We start from the raw sequence: 13,718 nt of genomic DNA, 5'->3' as shown, positions 1-13,718 counted from the left end.
GAAAAGAGAGGGAGAGGAGGGGTGAGGGAGAGGCAAAGCGGCGAAGCCCTGCAGGATTTTCAAGCCGGAGACTGTAGGTAATTAAAATTTTCTCCATTTTATAAATAGATTATGTTGTAATTATTTTTTTGAAACAGTAGATTAGCAATTAGTTCAATTATTGTTAGGAGTGATTAGTGGTACATTTAGGTGCAGTTACTTACAGTGATTAGCGTTGATACAGTACATTTAGTGTTAGATTTAGTATTAGAAAATACTAGAAAATTGTTAGAGAAGTATTAGAAAATCAAAAAAATTGCAAGATAATATTAGAAAATTGTAGAAAATTATAGAAAATTATAGAAAATGTTAGAAAATTGTAGAGAATGTTAGAAAATTGTAGAGAATGTTAGAAAATTGTAGAGAATGTTAGAAAATTGTAGAAAATTATAGAAACTATTTTGTTGAAACAGTAGATTAGCAATCAGTTTAATTATTATTAGGACTGATTAGTGGTACATTTAGGTGTAGTTACTTGTAGTGATTAGCGTTGATATAGTACATTAGCAATCTAATTAATTAATCTTAAAAATTGCAAGATAATATTAGAAAATTTATAAAATGTTAGAAAATATTAGAAATTATTATAAATCGTTAGAAAATCTTAGAAATTATTTAGGAAATATAAGGAACTTTTAGAAATATTTAGATGTGTGTGATTGTATTTTATTGTTTTGATCTTACGTGGTAGGTATGGCCGGGGTTACTCCTGCGTTGCTGGACCCAACAATAGACTCGGGTCATCGGTCCTTCCTTGCGAAGGTTCAGCACCAAGAACTAAACGTGCTGCGTCCACGTCCACCTGCAGAGTTGGTTCCTGTAGACCCACGATGGGTGCCCATGTGACATGTCGTCTATTTTCTGTTTTTATCCGTTATATATTTCGTTATATAATGTATTAACATTTGTGCACTGTATGATGCAGGCTGAGCGAGACAGGTCTTCTCACTGTGGCTCGTCTTGCTGAGAGTGCTTTGGTGAAGCTAGACAGGTCTCTACTTTCAGCTCTCGTTGACAGATGGAGACCTGAGACACACACGTTCCACCTCCCTTGTGGGGAGATGGCACCGACCCTGCAGGACGTTGCGATGCTGCTTGGTCTTTCTATCACCGGAGACGCTGTCGGGCACCGCGTGGTACCTTCTATGTGGCTGGAGGATCTTGAGGAACGTTTTGCAGGTGTTGCCACCACGATTGATCCTGAAGATTTCAATGAGCACCCACAGTCGAAAGGCCCTTCCAAGTCATGGCTCCTACAATTTCAGGTACAATTTCGTACAAAATGATGTGTTGATGTATTTTATGGCTTTGAAATACCTCATGTGTTTCTTATTCTCAATATTCGTACTTCATTGCAGCCGGATCTGTTGTCAGCCGATGCTGATGAGTACAGCGTGACTAGATCACTCGAGGCATACCTGTTGTGGTTGTTTAGGTACATCATGTTCAACAACTCACACGGCCACTGTGTGGATAGGGTGCTTCTGCCCTATGCACAGGAAATCGCCGATGCAGATGAGGATGCCATACCCTTATATAGTTGGGGTTCAGCGGTTCTTGCATGCACATATCGTGGACTCTGCAAGGCATCACGACAGAATGATAGGAATGCTTTCCTAACGGGGTGCCCAATTCTGCTACAGCTTTGGTCTTACGAGAGGATTGCTATCGGTCGTCCCATGATTGACCAGTCAACGTTCAAGCCGGATATGTACGGTGACACGGAGGACAACAGACCCACCATGGGGACTCTCTGGTACTCTCGACAGGTATGGACCCGATAAAAATTTATATTCTATGCATACTATGGTCATACATTGTTCCCTCAATACCTTTCTTATGGACACATAATTTTTATTTTTGCAGAAAATATGAGCACATGTACAGACCCGGCGGTCTTATCCTGAGTTTGTTGCCGAATTTGATCGATTGACCCCAGAAGACATTGTGTGGGAGCCATACAGTCCTTCGGCTATAGCCGCACGTGCACCGCTTGGGATATCTTCGGTGTGCACACAGAACCAGGGCCTATGGATGACTACTGCAGCTTTGGTGTACGACGTTGCAGTTGAGGCCCACTGCCCGGATAGAGTCATGAGGCAGTTCGGTCGACGCCAGTCTTTCCCTGTGTCTTCAGCGTTGGATCGTGTTTAGCGCCACGATCATAGGTAACAAAAATGTATAAGTCTCCATGTACTAATAACGTAAAACTAATTTCTATTTAACGTGTAGTTTATCAAGGGCTGGACATCCTTTCTCGATAATGTGGGTCACTAGATTACAACCATGGGTGGCTGCGTGGGATGATGCAGGCGAGCAGTTGGCTGAGGATACCGGTCCACACACTGAGCCTTTGTTTCGTGCGTACCTAACCTGGTACGAACCGAAGACTCGTTGCCGTTTGACGTATGTTGACATGTATCCACAGCCGCATGTTGCAACTTCGCAGGATCGCTATGCACGACACAGGGATGAGGCATTAGCTGGGACGGTGAGTAAATGTTGACGGCATTTTCAATCTTTTAAGATTTGTATACTAAGTTTTTTTGGTTGCAGTTCGAGGCCTGTAGGTTGCTTGAATTAGATTGCTCACTGAATGTAATGAGGATTCATGGCGGGTCTACGATGAGCATGCCGGCACAACTCGAGGCCTGGACCACTCAACGTGATAGAGCCCGAGCCATCCTTCAGGCCTTTGGTACGCGGACGGAGTACGAGGATTCCTACGGATCGTCGCAAGCGTCGACGTCTGTTCCTTGTGGTCCCGTATGGCAGTAGCCTCCCTTATACCATCGACAGTACGAAGGTATGGTGTGATATTTATCGATCCGTATGTTTATATGTAGTATTTAAATACGACTCCACACAGGGTACGGGTACCCCGGTTCTCAGCCCTATGAAGGGCCAGGTGCCTCGCAAGGGGCTCCATTTCAAGGAACCCAGTTTATCTCTATGCCACCAGCTGGAGGGACTTTAGGTAAATATGTGGTGCATAATTTTATTTGCTTATGTTTTATGGTCAAAGGCTCATACGTTATTATTTATACTCAGGATCACAACAGTTCACCGGAGCGGGGCCGTCTTCGTATCACCCTATGCCGCCACCAGGAGGATATGAAGGAGCTTCTTCCTATCCACCACCACCACCTGGAACACAGGGTACGTAGTATAATTTGTACGGAATTGCATTCACCTATTGAATGTTGCTTTTTTTGTGATCTGTAGGGTGGTCTGAAGACAACGACGCGGCCTCCTTCGACGACTTTACACGGTTGTTTGCTACGCCTGCCCAGGACGATGATCCCAGCTTGTATACACCTGTGGCTTTGTTACGCCGTCCTGCCAGAGACGTGAGGCCAACGGACCGTCATAGCTACCCTACATATCACGTACACGCACAACGTAAGAGATGTCGGAATAGTAGGGGTGGTTAGTTGTTGGCGCTTGTTTCTCTATTGTTATTATGGACTGGTTCGACTGTTCGGATTATGGTTGTTTATGATTGTGGTAGTTTACTTGTCATTTGTTTCTATAGATATTATTGATGTGAACTTGTTATGTTTGTGGGTTCCATAATGCTCGTGAAATAAGGGAAGTTCTTGCGAATTTTTTTCGTGATTTAATGAAGGACAAGTTAGGTGCGGGAGGAGTTAGCGGCCGAGATCCCGCCGACGATGACGACGACTACCGCATATAGAGTAAACTTCGTGACATGCTCGTATAGTTCAAAATAGGGACCATAGTGTATCTAGCTGCGAGTACGAGATCACAGGTTGCCACTGCTCAGCACGGCGATCATGGGTTTCCCATATGTCGCATTGTTTCTCCAGACAAACGTGACAAAAGACGACAGCCCAATAGCAGTGCCCTTTCACCATTTCAAAAAGATGTGACAACACGGCAACCACACCAGCTCACCTTCAAAGCAGTCTCTCGGGCGAGGACGACGGAACTGTCATTCTACAGTGAAGGTCTGTGGCGTGTAGTGGGGAAGGCGGCATCTAGGCACGATCGATCGAGCGGCAGCGATGCAGTGCTGTGAGTCTGCATGCACTTAGATGCTCTGCATGCACAGAGATGCATCGAGTAGTCAGTTCGAGAATTGAATCTAGCATTTTCAGTGTTCGGTCAGCTAGCCTCTTCACTGTGTTGTCATGTATGCTTTTCAGGTGCATTTACACTCCACACTCCGGCTATCAGACCTTTGTGCGCCTATAAATACTCCGAAGTTTGTGAACTCCCAGCAGCACTCAAACACCAAAGCTCATTGTATACCCGATGTCTGGAGGTGGGTCTAGCGGGAAGAATTACTACGGTTTTGGGAAAGAAAAAAGTGGGAAGAAAGGAGACCCCATAATATGGGAGGGGCCTCTTGGACCTGATTCCTTTCCGGAACCAGTGTTTGAGTTTCCGCCACAGCACAAGAGTGAATTTACCAATGAAACTCCTCTTCGACAATACAATAACCGTAGAGAACCATGGTCAAAATGCAGACATGGTGAGGACTGCTTAGTGCAGATGTGCACCGACGGGATGGATGGTGGTCGGCTTTTCTTCAAATGCTCACACGCATGGGTAATACTCGGTTGTTTTATTTCTTTATCTTAATTGAGACACCTTACATGAAATTTATTTTGCAGTCTTCAGATGCTCCAGAAAACTGTGGTTTTACCAAATGGGTCGATCCTGCACCAATTGATTCAGTTCAGGAGTTCATCGAGTACCCCCAGATAAAGATCTTTGATCTGGAATGCAAGGTGAACCATTACGAGGAAGTGAGCGAGGGTAACAAAGACGACGAAGATGATGATACCAGCAATGCTGCCGCTTCACAGGATGAATCATGCATTATTCCTTACTGCAACTGCCCTTGTCACAAGAAGAAGGGCCCTGCCCCTCCGGCACCACCGCCTGCACCACCTGCAATGGATGGATACTGCGGAGAAGGCTCAACGCAGTTTGCTACGTGGGGGTACGGCTACTAGGACTACCTAGTGCTAGTGACATGCTGCATCGTTGTGTTTGTTGTGTTTTTTTTAAATTACCTAAGGCTTATTAGCTTAGTTCAGAATCTGTTTACCGTAGTTGCAACGGGTTCTGCCATGCCACTGCATGTCTGATGTGTGTTTCATTAACATTGTATTATGATGTAATTTCTATGGTTTACATTGTGTAATGCAGTTTTTAGTTCTTAATTCTTACTGTTATATTTGATGTGTGGTTCACAGTATTCTAGTCTCCTGAAAAGGTCCGAAAATATTAAAGGCAAGTTCGAAGATTCACTAGATTGCTTGTACGTGCGTGGCACCTCGGCGCCGTGATCTGTGGTGCCAAGACGTGTTATCTCGGCGCCACATATTACGACGCCGACCCCAGGGTCTATTTCTGTAAAAAATTACAAAAAAGACACATATGTGAAATTCTTTCGCGAAAAGGACTAAATTGCAAAAATTACGGCCGGCTGCTCCGCCGCCGGGCGACCGGCCCCTAGGGACCTGCGCGCAATTTTTTTCGCGAAATTTTTTTCAAAAATGCCCCTGCCGCCGGGCGGCCGGGTATATTCCTGTAAATTTCCAAATCGAAAATATATTTTTGTAAAAAACGAAAATATAAAATAAAAAAATAAAAAAACCGCTAGTCACCGGTGCAAGAGCATCTTCAGTGGAGCCTGCAAATTTTGGGCCCTAAACTTTCATTTGCATGCCAGCCTATAAAAAAAAGTAGGGGCCCAAAATTGAATCCAACTCCAGTGGAAGAAGCAGCCCAAAGCCTATTTTCGTGGGACCCGCCTGTCAAGCGAAAAAGGACCCAAAACTGGCTTCGTCGTCCTGCTTCGAGACACCGTCGACCGCCGCCGTCACACCCACCAGCTCCAGCCTGCTCCGGCGCCGGCCACCGCACCCGCCGCGACAGCCACCTCACCGGAGCCAAGATCCCGCCTGCGGCCCTGACCCCTCCCCGAGACACCGCCGACCGCCGCTTCTCGCCGACACCGCCGACCGCCGCCGCCACTTCGCCCTATCCAGCTCTCTCCGTCGTGCCCTTCGCCGGCGACGATCTCTCACCAGGTTTGTCTGCTGCTTTCTTCCCCTTCCTTCTGTGGGAAATTGATCTCCCAATCCCTAGTTAATTTGGCAGTCACAAGATGCTACTCAAGGTTATTGGTCGATCTTGTCAGTCAGAAGAGGATGATTGTACCAAACCCAGCCATGGCCTGGAGTGCCACTCCACTCCTCATCCATATGTGTTACTGCATCCCCGTTCTTCTTTTTTTTTCTGTTTCAATCTCACCTGCATTGCTGGATGGAATGGACAGCATACAACCACCACCAGGAACATGGAACATCAAAGAACACGCGTCCTTGTTCTGCTGATCAGCTATTACTTATATCTACTTCAGTACTACAGATAGACATTTTTCAGTATTTTGAACCTTGTGAACTGAAACTCTGTAAAGATTGTGAATTGAATTTAAGCTGACATGGCAGTTTCTTAGTTCACTTGTATATCTATTTCAGTACTATGAATGTGTGGGAGTCTGCTGATCAGCTATTAGTTATATCTATTTCAGTAAAAATCTATGAATGTGTGGGAGTCTACTAATCAGCTATTAGTTATATCTATTTTAGTACTACAGATATACATTTTTCAGTATTTCACCTCAGTTTCATAGTTCACTTGTATTCTTGTGTTCATCCCCCTGTTTATTTCGGACATGGCATCTCCCTGTTCAACATGACAATATATAAGGAGCACAACTAGTACTAGTATTCTCATACTCTCAAGTGGCGAGTCTAACAGTAATCGAGCGTAGGTTGCCATTTGCCAGACTGAGACTGAACTGATGCTCTACTATTCATGTGTACTCTCACACATGTACAGGCATGAATATGATATGAACAAATGCATGGACTTTTTCTTTGAAAGTAAACAAATGCACGGACTGCGGCTGATCATGTGTGCTATGTCAGTTACAATTGATTCAGTTACAATCTCTGTCTGTGCTATTTTAGTTACAATTGATTCGGTTCAAGTACTTGCTAAGTGTCTCTATCCTCTAGCTGCGGTTTTGATCTCTTTTGTGTACACAATCACGGTCACCTTGGCACCGGGTTCCACTAAGGAGCTTCTCCACAAAGGATGGGGTCTTCACGTCCCCCGCACAAAGATGTCGTCGCCGCTCCACACCAAGTCGGAGGGTCGATGACATTGCCGGCGAGCTTCACGCTTCAAGGTGCCGGCGCACCAAGCTCTTGTTTTGGTTCACTAGAGAACCACAGCACAAAGGCTCAAGGCCTTGCAATCAAACTCACTAAGAGCTAACCTTTACACAACACTCTCAAAGTGTGCTAAGGGCTAAGGATATGATCTTGATGCTTTTGTATGACTTGGAGATGTTCTTGGGTGTGTGAGATGTCTAGCAACTCCAGCAAACTTCAAATGGCCGGGGTGAGACATATATAGGCCACCAAGTCTTGTAGCCGTTGCTCCAACGGTCAGCAGAAAATCTGCGTATCACCGGAAGAACCGATGCCTCTGGCTGAGGTAGCGTCGGTTCTTCCGGTCACTCATAACCCGAAGTAGCCGTTGAACTCCTGACAGCTGACGCAGTGATCACCGGTTGAACCGATGCTTTGTACCGATGCATCACCGGTTCATCCGGTGCTGAAGAATCTTCTCCTGGGCGCTGACGTCATTGCACCGACGCAATACTCCGATGCACCGTCGGTTGAACCGGTGCTGAAGAATCTTCTCCTGGGCTCTTGATATCGTCTCTGGAACATAGGACGCCCAATGCACCGATGCCCCTTTTTGACCCGTCGGTTCATCCGGTGCCCATAAGCTGACTTGGCTTTGATTCCCTTCTGCCATGGCGTCGGTTCTTCCGACAACCATCGGATGCACCGATGCTTCATGCGTCGGTTCTTCCGGTGCTTCAGATCGGAGAGCTTTCAGGGCGCTGCCCTGAGACCCGCGAGGGGCGGCTCCCCCCTCGACCCCCGTCGGCCCTTCGGGCCTTGCTACGCCTATCTTTTCTTTTTCTTTGTCATCACTTGAACCTAAAAGCCTGAGAATGGTCATCTTAACAATCATATTAGTCCAAGTATTGTGTTGTCATTCGATCACGAAAATCACTCGAAATGGTATAAATGGTGCCATGTTCCTTACAGACGACGACTAGTGGTTTGCTTCAGCTGCTGCTGCTTCAATCCACGGCGAAAAAGATAGCCTATTTCCTTCCCTTTGCTTTGTTTTGCTTTTCGATCGAAATAAAGACTAACATAAACAAACCAACTAATGGATCGATGAAAAGCTAGTGCGTCAATGATGAACACCGATGAAGAGATCAAACTAGCTAAGCTAGGTTGTATCAAAAAGAGATGAAACTAGGCCGAGACAAGACAATCATTTATGTGTAGATATATGAACAATTAATTGATTCACATTATTATTGATATATGGACGGAGCAACCTTCACGTTTGCCCCGCCCATAGATAGTACAGTATGATGATGATATGACGCATCTTTTCCTCCATCTCTCTCCCTTCTTCAATCCAAAGACTCCAACCAACTCACCAATCCGAAGAATCCGATCGTCCATCACTGCCTACCTAATCAGCCTGATGCCCCCTAGTTAAACACTCATGATTCCAAGCTCTGAGACACCATCGTCCATTCGCAATGAATTACGTACCAAAAGCTAGCATGCAGCTGATTCCGATGCCATGATCGATTTACAAGAAGGAACGAATGTTGATCGATGTACCAAAAGCTGCAATGCAAGAACACTCATGAACGAAGCTAGTAGCAAGACTAGACGTCGACGGCGCAGGCGGCGGCCTGCTGGAACCGGAAGTAGCCGGTGCCGCCGCCGGTGTTGGCGCCGTAGCTGCCCTTTCCCTCGTTGACGGTGAGCAGCGCGGGGCAGTTGACACGGAGGTGGTAGTGTCCGGAGATCCACGTGCCGACCTTCCACCTGACCCAGCCATGAGCCATCGACGCGGACGTCGATGAGCACGTAGCCGGCGGTCTCGTCCTGGGCCAGCGCGACGGCGAGCTCCGGCGGGAGCTGGACGCTGTCGAGGGAGCGGAGGAAGGGGGACCACACGGACGCGTCCCGTGGGCCCTGGTACTGCACGGGGAGGCGCGTGGGCACGGTGATGGCGACGCCCTTGTAGTCGGCGTACGCGTCGGCCTGGTCGTAGTAGACGCCGACGCGGTCGTTGGCGTTGCGCGCCGCGAGCGTGGCCTGCATGGTGGTGAAGAGGTAGGTGACGCCGGCGGCGTGACGTTGAGGCACAGCACCGACAGGTCCTGCAGGTAGAACCTGGGCTTGTGGGGCCGCAGCACCAGCCAGACGATGAGCACGACGAAGAGGACGAGGAGGATGAGCGCCACCAGCGCCGCGCAGCACTTGCGGTACAGACGCTCACGCTCGCACTCTCAACCCTTGTGCCCACCGCAGTCCTTGATCGCCATGGATCGTGCTTTGGTTGCCTCTGCGTGGCTGTGATCGACGAGGAGGAAGAAGAGGAAAGACGAGGAGGTGGAGGTCGGAGCAGTGGATGGAGTCCTCGAGTATATATGCTGCAACTGCAACGAACTCGCAGGAGCAAGAGCAGGAGGGGATTGGTAAGAGGTGGATCCGGGGCAGTGACTACTGAGTACTGACTAGTGACTAGAGAGATGAGCCGGACTGACAGACAGACAGACGGGTGAGTCGTTGGGTAGGGAGGCACAAGAACTGCTGCCACTACCGGCAGGCACTCAGCTCAACAACTGAGGGGATTCCTTTCGAGCTAGCTGCAACAGTGCCTAAACTCAACTGAACTGCTGCCGAATACTCACTTGAGTTCTCTGTTGGTGTTGGGTTTTGTTGATGCCGGTTTGGCACTGCATCCTTGTTCGTAGCGTAGCTATGGTACAAGTATTAACTAGTGCTTGATGGTATGGTATAGAAATGCAGATCAGAGGTCAGAGGAGGTGGTTAACGATCATGCAGCATTGAGGATCCAAAAGCAGCAATGATTGGGGCAAAGTTTAAGCCTCAAGATTTGGGAGCCAGAAAGCTGGCCTTTTCTTCTTCCCATACATATATATATATATATTAAAGAAAGATGTATATATAAAGGTAAAGATGAGATAAAGAAAGAGGAGCAACGAAGGTTAAGTTGGTAGTTGTCTTTGCCGCAACAACGCGCCTACTATTATTTTGGTCGTCGTCAACCTTAGCAGTTAGCACACTCCTGTCCCTATCCTAGTGCGCTGCTTGCTTCAGTCGCTCACAGACAGACTCACAGTGCTTTTATTTGCTACACGGTGAGTGTTGGGACTTGGAAGTCAGTGATACATCCACAGGAACCAACGGTACCATTTCCAAATGCCAGTAAGTCCACAAGCATCACATCACATCACAATCGCTAAAGAGATCGAGCAAAGTCCGATTAGGACTGTCATTTCAGGCTTTATTATTATCCGATCTCGGCTAAGAGATGGAAGGCACACACTAACGTAATCACCCACAGGCAGAGAGAAAGCGGAATTATCTTGAGCAAGCAGCACAACAGTAAAGTGAAGGGGACTTTGGCAAGTTCGAAAAGGTGACGGCCGGTGTGGCGTCCAGGTTCAGATGAGGCAGGCCAACGAACCCCATCCCAATTCCCAATTGCCAACGCCAAGAAAAGCTAGTAAAGCGCAAGAAATGAAATCCACAGACAACGGCAACAAGGTCCCTGTCGCCTCGCCTCCTCATTCCTTCTCCCAAAGGCCATAGGCACATACTAGTAGTAGTCGTCATCAGCCATCACCAACAAACTATGTGCTGTTTTTAAAAAATAAAAAGAAAACGCAAAAAGCATGGACACTAACCAAGATGTGTACTTAGTTTAAAGTTATCCCTTGAGGGGAAGCGAGATGTGTATTTTATTTTGGGATAGTGTGAGTACATGCGTGACCAAACGATTTACATACTCAGGTCTACAATGCAGTTGCCAGCGATACACAGACGTGATGCTGACGCAAACTCCAGGTTGAGCACATTATAGACAGATGAAGCTGGGGAAAATGCTGGACCGACCGTTAGGTGAGGAGGTAGAAATCACCAAGGCCACGTTTCCGATCCTATCATCCGATCCATGTGGCCACAAGCCATCTTTGAGAAAGATAACAGAGATAGACAGTCCAGGACCGACCCAAGTAAACGGTGTTTGGACACGTCTTGTGCATGTGCACGACGGAATGGAAGCTTCGCCTCTGGCCGTCCAGCGTGCACGTTGCTGCTGCTTCGAGTTAAGGGCTGGGTTCTGCCAAAACAAGGGAAGGGCAGGGCCAACCGACTTTGATTAGCACTAGCTAGGACGAGCATGGTTGTTGGCAGACGCCAGACGCATCAGGTCAGGTGGCGTCCAGACCCACAACTCATCACACAACACAAGCAACGAAGCTGCAACAGTCCCTAACAAGGGTGCTCCCAGCTCAAACGTATCATCCATCGCCCAGCTGGCTACTACTCAAACTTATTGCTTGGGGAAAAGAAAAACTTATTGGTTGCATCAGATATGCAGCACAAGCTTACAAATCCATCGCACCAATGCGCCAATGTTTTGCCAGCATAATGTCGAACTCGACCGACCATGGACCATGTCATTTGCAACTTGCAGGAATTCAGACTCACCAAATCAACTTGTAAATGGCGGTTCAGCATGCCTTGTGCTTTGCGTGCTTTTTAGTGACCAAAAGGCAGCCGCTAACCTTCTCCTACACGAGTAAAACCTGCCGCCTGGCCTTTTTCATATTCATACGTGGCGTACCATGGGGGAAACGACAAAGAGTCCGTCATCTGTATTCTCAAAGAATTAAAGATTAGAACAGGATGAATAGTAGGAGTACTATTTAACTATGATCTCGAATGACATTACAAGTACGTCATAAAAGCTCCACGGACAAACTCATCCCTGTACTTGATGCCTTAATGTAATATACTAAAGATTATGCTCTCTGCAAGTAATCTAGTTCCGTGCCTATCAACTATCATTATCGAAGGATCATCCATGCCCAACTAAACAATGGTCTAATGGGATAAGCACGACGTAAAGCAACATTCTGATTTATCCGTTCCCAGTTAGCCACTCATTTTTAATATCGAGGCCATCGCAATGGCATCACACAAAAGCACATCTAATTAATTTCCCAGCCTGCCAAATATCCTCCTGCCTCAGGGGGGAAAACTCCACTGCAACAAAGCCAACAAGGTAAAAGAAAAGTTATTAATGCAGGTTTTATTTAACATCATGTGAAAAATTAGTAAATATGAACTGACCATCCGTATTCTGTCTGTTGGTGGTGTAATCCTGCATGACGCACACCATCAACGGTCATATTGCAATGCAGTGACTATCAACTAACAGGCCATCATTCTTCATCTATAAAGAAAGTGTCCCTTTTCTACCGGTCACTTTCAGATATCAATTTATCATTACCCCAGCACTGCTTGCTCTGCTGTCAATTCCAGATCAGAAATGAACAGGTGGCTGCAAACTATGGACTATGCTCCTTCCAGGCCTACACACAGGGTGGATCGAGCTTGGAACGGATCCGAGAAGTCGTTGCCCAACTCAATAACACTGAGGATGAGCCACTGCTGAACATAAGCAATAATTTCCCTAATTCCTAGAATCCAACTGACGCAACAAGAGGAATCAACTTCAGCTGACGGGACATGAGAAATTAGCTCATGCAACAAGTCAAGAGGGAATTAAGGATCAGATCCAAGGATTTAGAAGAATACACTAAAAAATAGTAAAGCTCGTCTTTTTGGTAGTAAAGCAGAAAAAACAAAGCATTGAAAAGATATCTGACATGCCACCAAAAGGATATTTTCTTAGAATAAAAGGAAGTATGTCAGAAAGACCCTGTAACCAAACTTGTCATCTTTTTGAGTCCGCATAGTATGGGCATCTGGCCTATCATCCACAACGCTATCACTGAAGGTAACAAGTCAAATTTTAGGACAGAGTTTTTGTAAATTAAGCTCTATGGTCTTCACAAATATTTTATGATAGGACAAGGAGCATTAGTTCCTAAGATTTTTTTTTAAAAAAAGAATGCTTTTCAAATAGCATGAGGAGTAAAGAAAAAAGTAATGGCATAATCTTGCAAGGACAAGAATCAAAGAGCAAGAATAAAGTGGGCAGGTAGGGTACTGGTACATACAGAATGGCGATTGGAATGTTTTCCTTCAAAACAGGTCCTAGACAACAAAGTCCAACTTGTCTACACCAAATTAAAGAAACACTAAAAGTATTTGCAAATGTTTCATTACCAAAAAGTAAAAAATGAAAGCATGTATACTGGTAACCAGTGCAGACAGGTTTAAGCAACATAAGTGTGAGGAATGTGAGTACTCTATCCTGCCTGTGATGAGTGAATTGTCAACCGTGCGGTGTGATCGTGCGCTTGGTCTGTAGATTGCAGGTATACGGGCATCGAGTGTCGACGGGGAGCTGCCGTGGAGGTGCTGTGGCCGATGGACCGTGCGGTGGACGGCGGTGAAGGGCAGCCGGGACCGGAGCTCGGATTGGGCGGCAGCTGTGGCGTCCACTCCTGGATCGAGGGCGCAAGCGGCGACGGAAGGCGGGTTTCTTGGTTTGCGCCACAAAACCAAGGAGGCGGACGGCGG

The 13,718-nt window shown here is 46.7% G+C and overlaps 1 long non-coding RNA gene and 1 pseudogene across 1 annotated transcript; one reads left to right on the top strand and one right to left on the bottom strand.

Moving 5' to 3' along the window:
- The first annotated feature begins 5,842 nt into the window (after positions 1-5,842).
- LOC120701054 lies at positions 5,843-6,539 on the top strand. The gene is made up of 2 exons (XR_005685972.1): positions 5,843-6,107; positions 6,178-6,539. It is a non-coding gene; the product is annotated as an uncharacterized LOC120701054 (long non-coding RNA).
- Positions 6,540-8,462: 1,923 nt separating this feature from the next.
- LOC120697091 lies at positions 8,463-10,008 on the bottom strand (annotated as a pseudogene).
- Between the last annotated feature and the right edge of the window lie 3,710 nt (positions 10,009-13,718).

Source organism: Panicum virgatum, chromosome 3K (genome assembly GCF_016808335.1).
Source record: "Panicum virgatum strain AP13 chromosome 3K, P.virgatum_v5, whole genome shotgun sequence".
In the NCBI taxonomy this organism is placed as follows: Eukaryota; Viridiplantae; Streptophyta; class Magnoliopsida; order Poales; family Poaceae; genus Panicum; species Panicum virgatum.
This window is presented reverse-complemented; position numbering and strand designations above follow the sequence as displayed.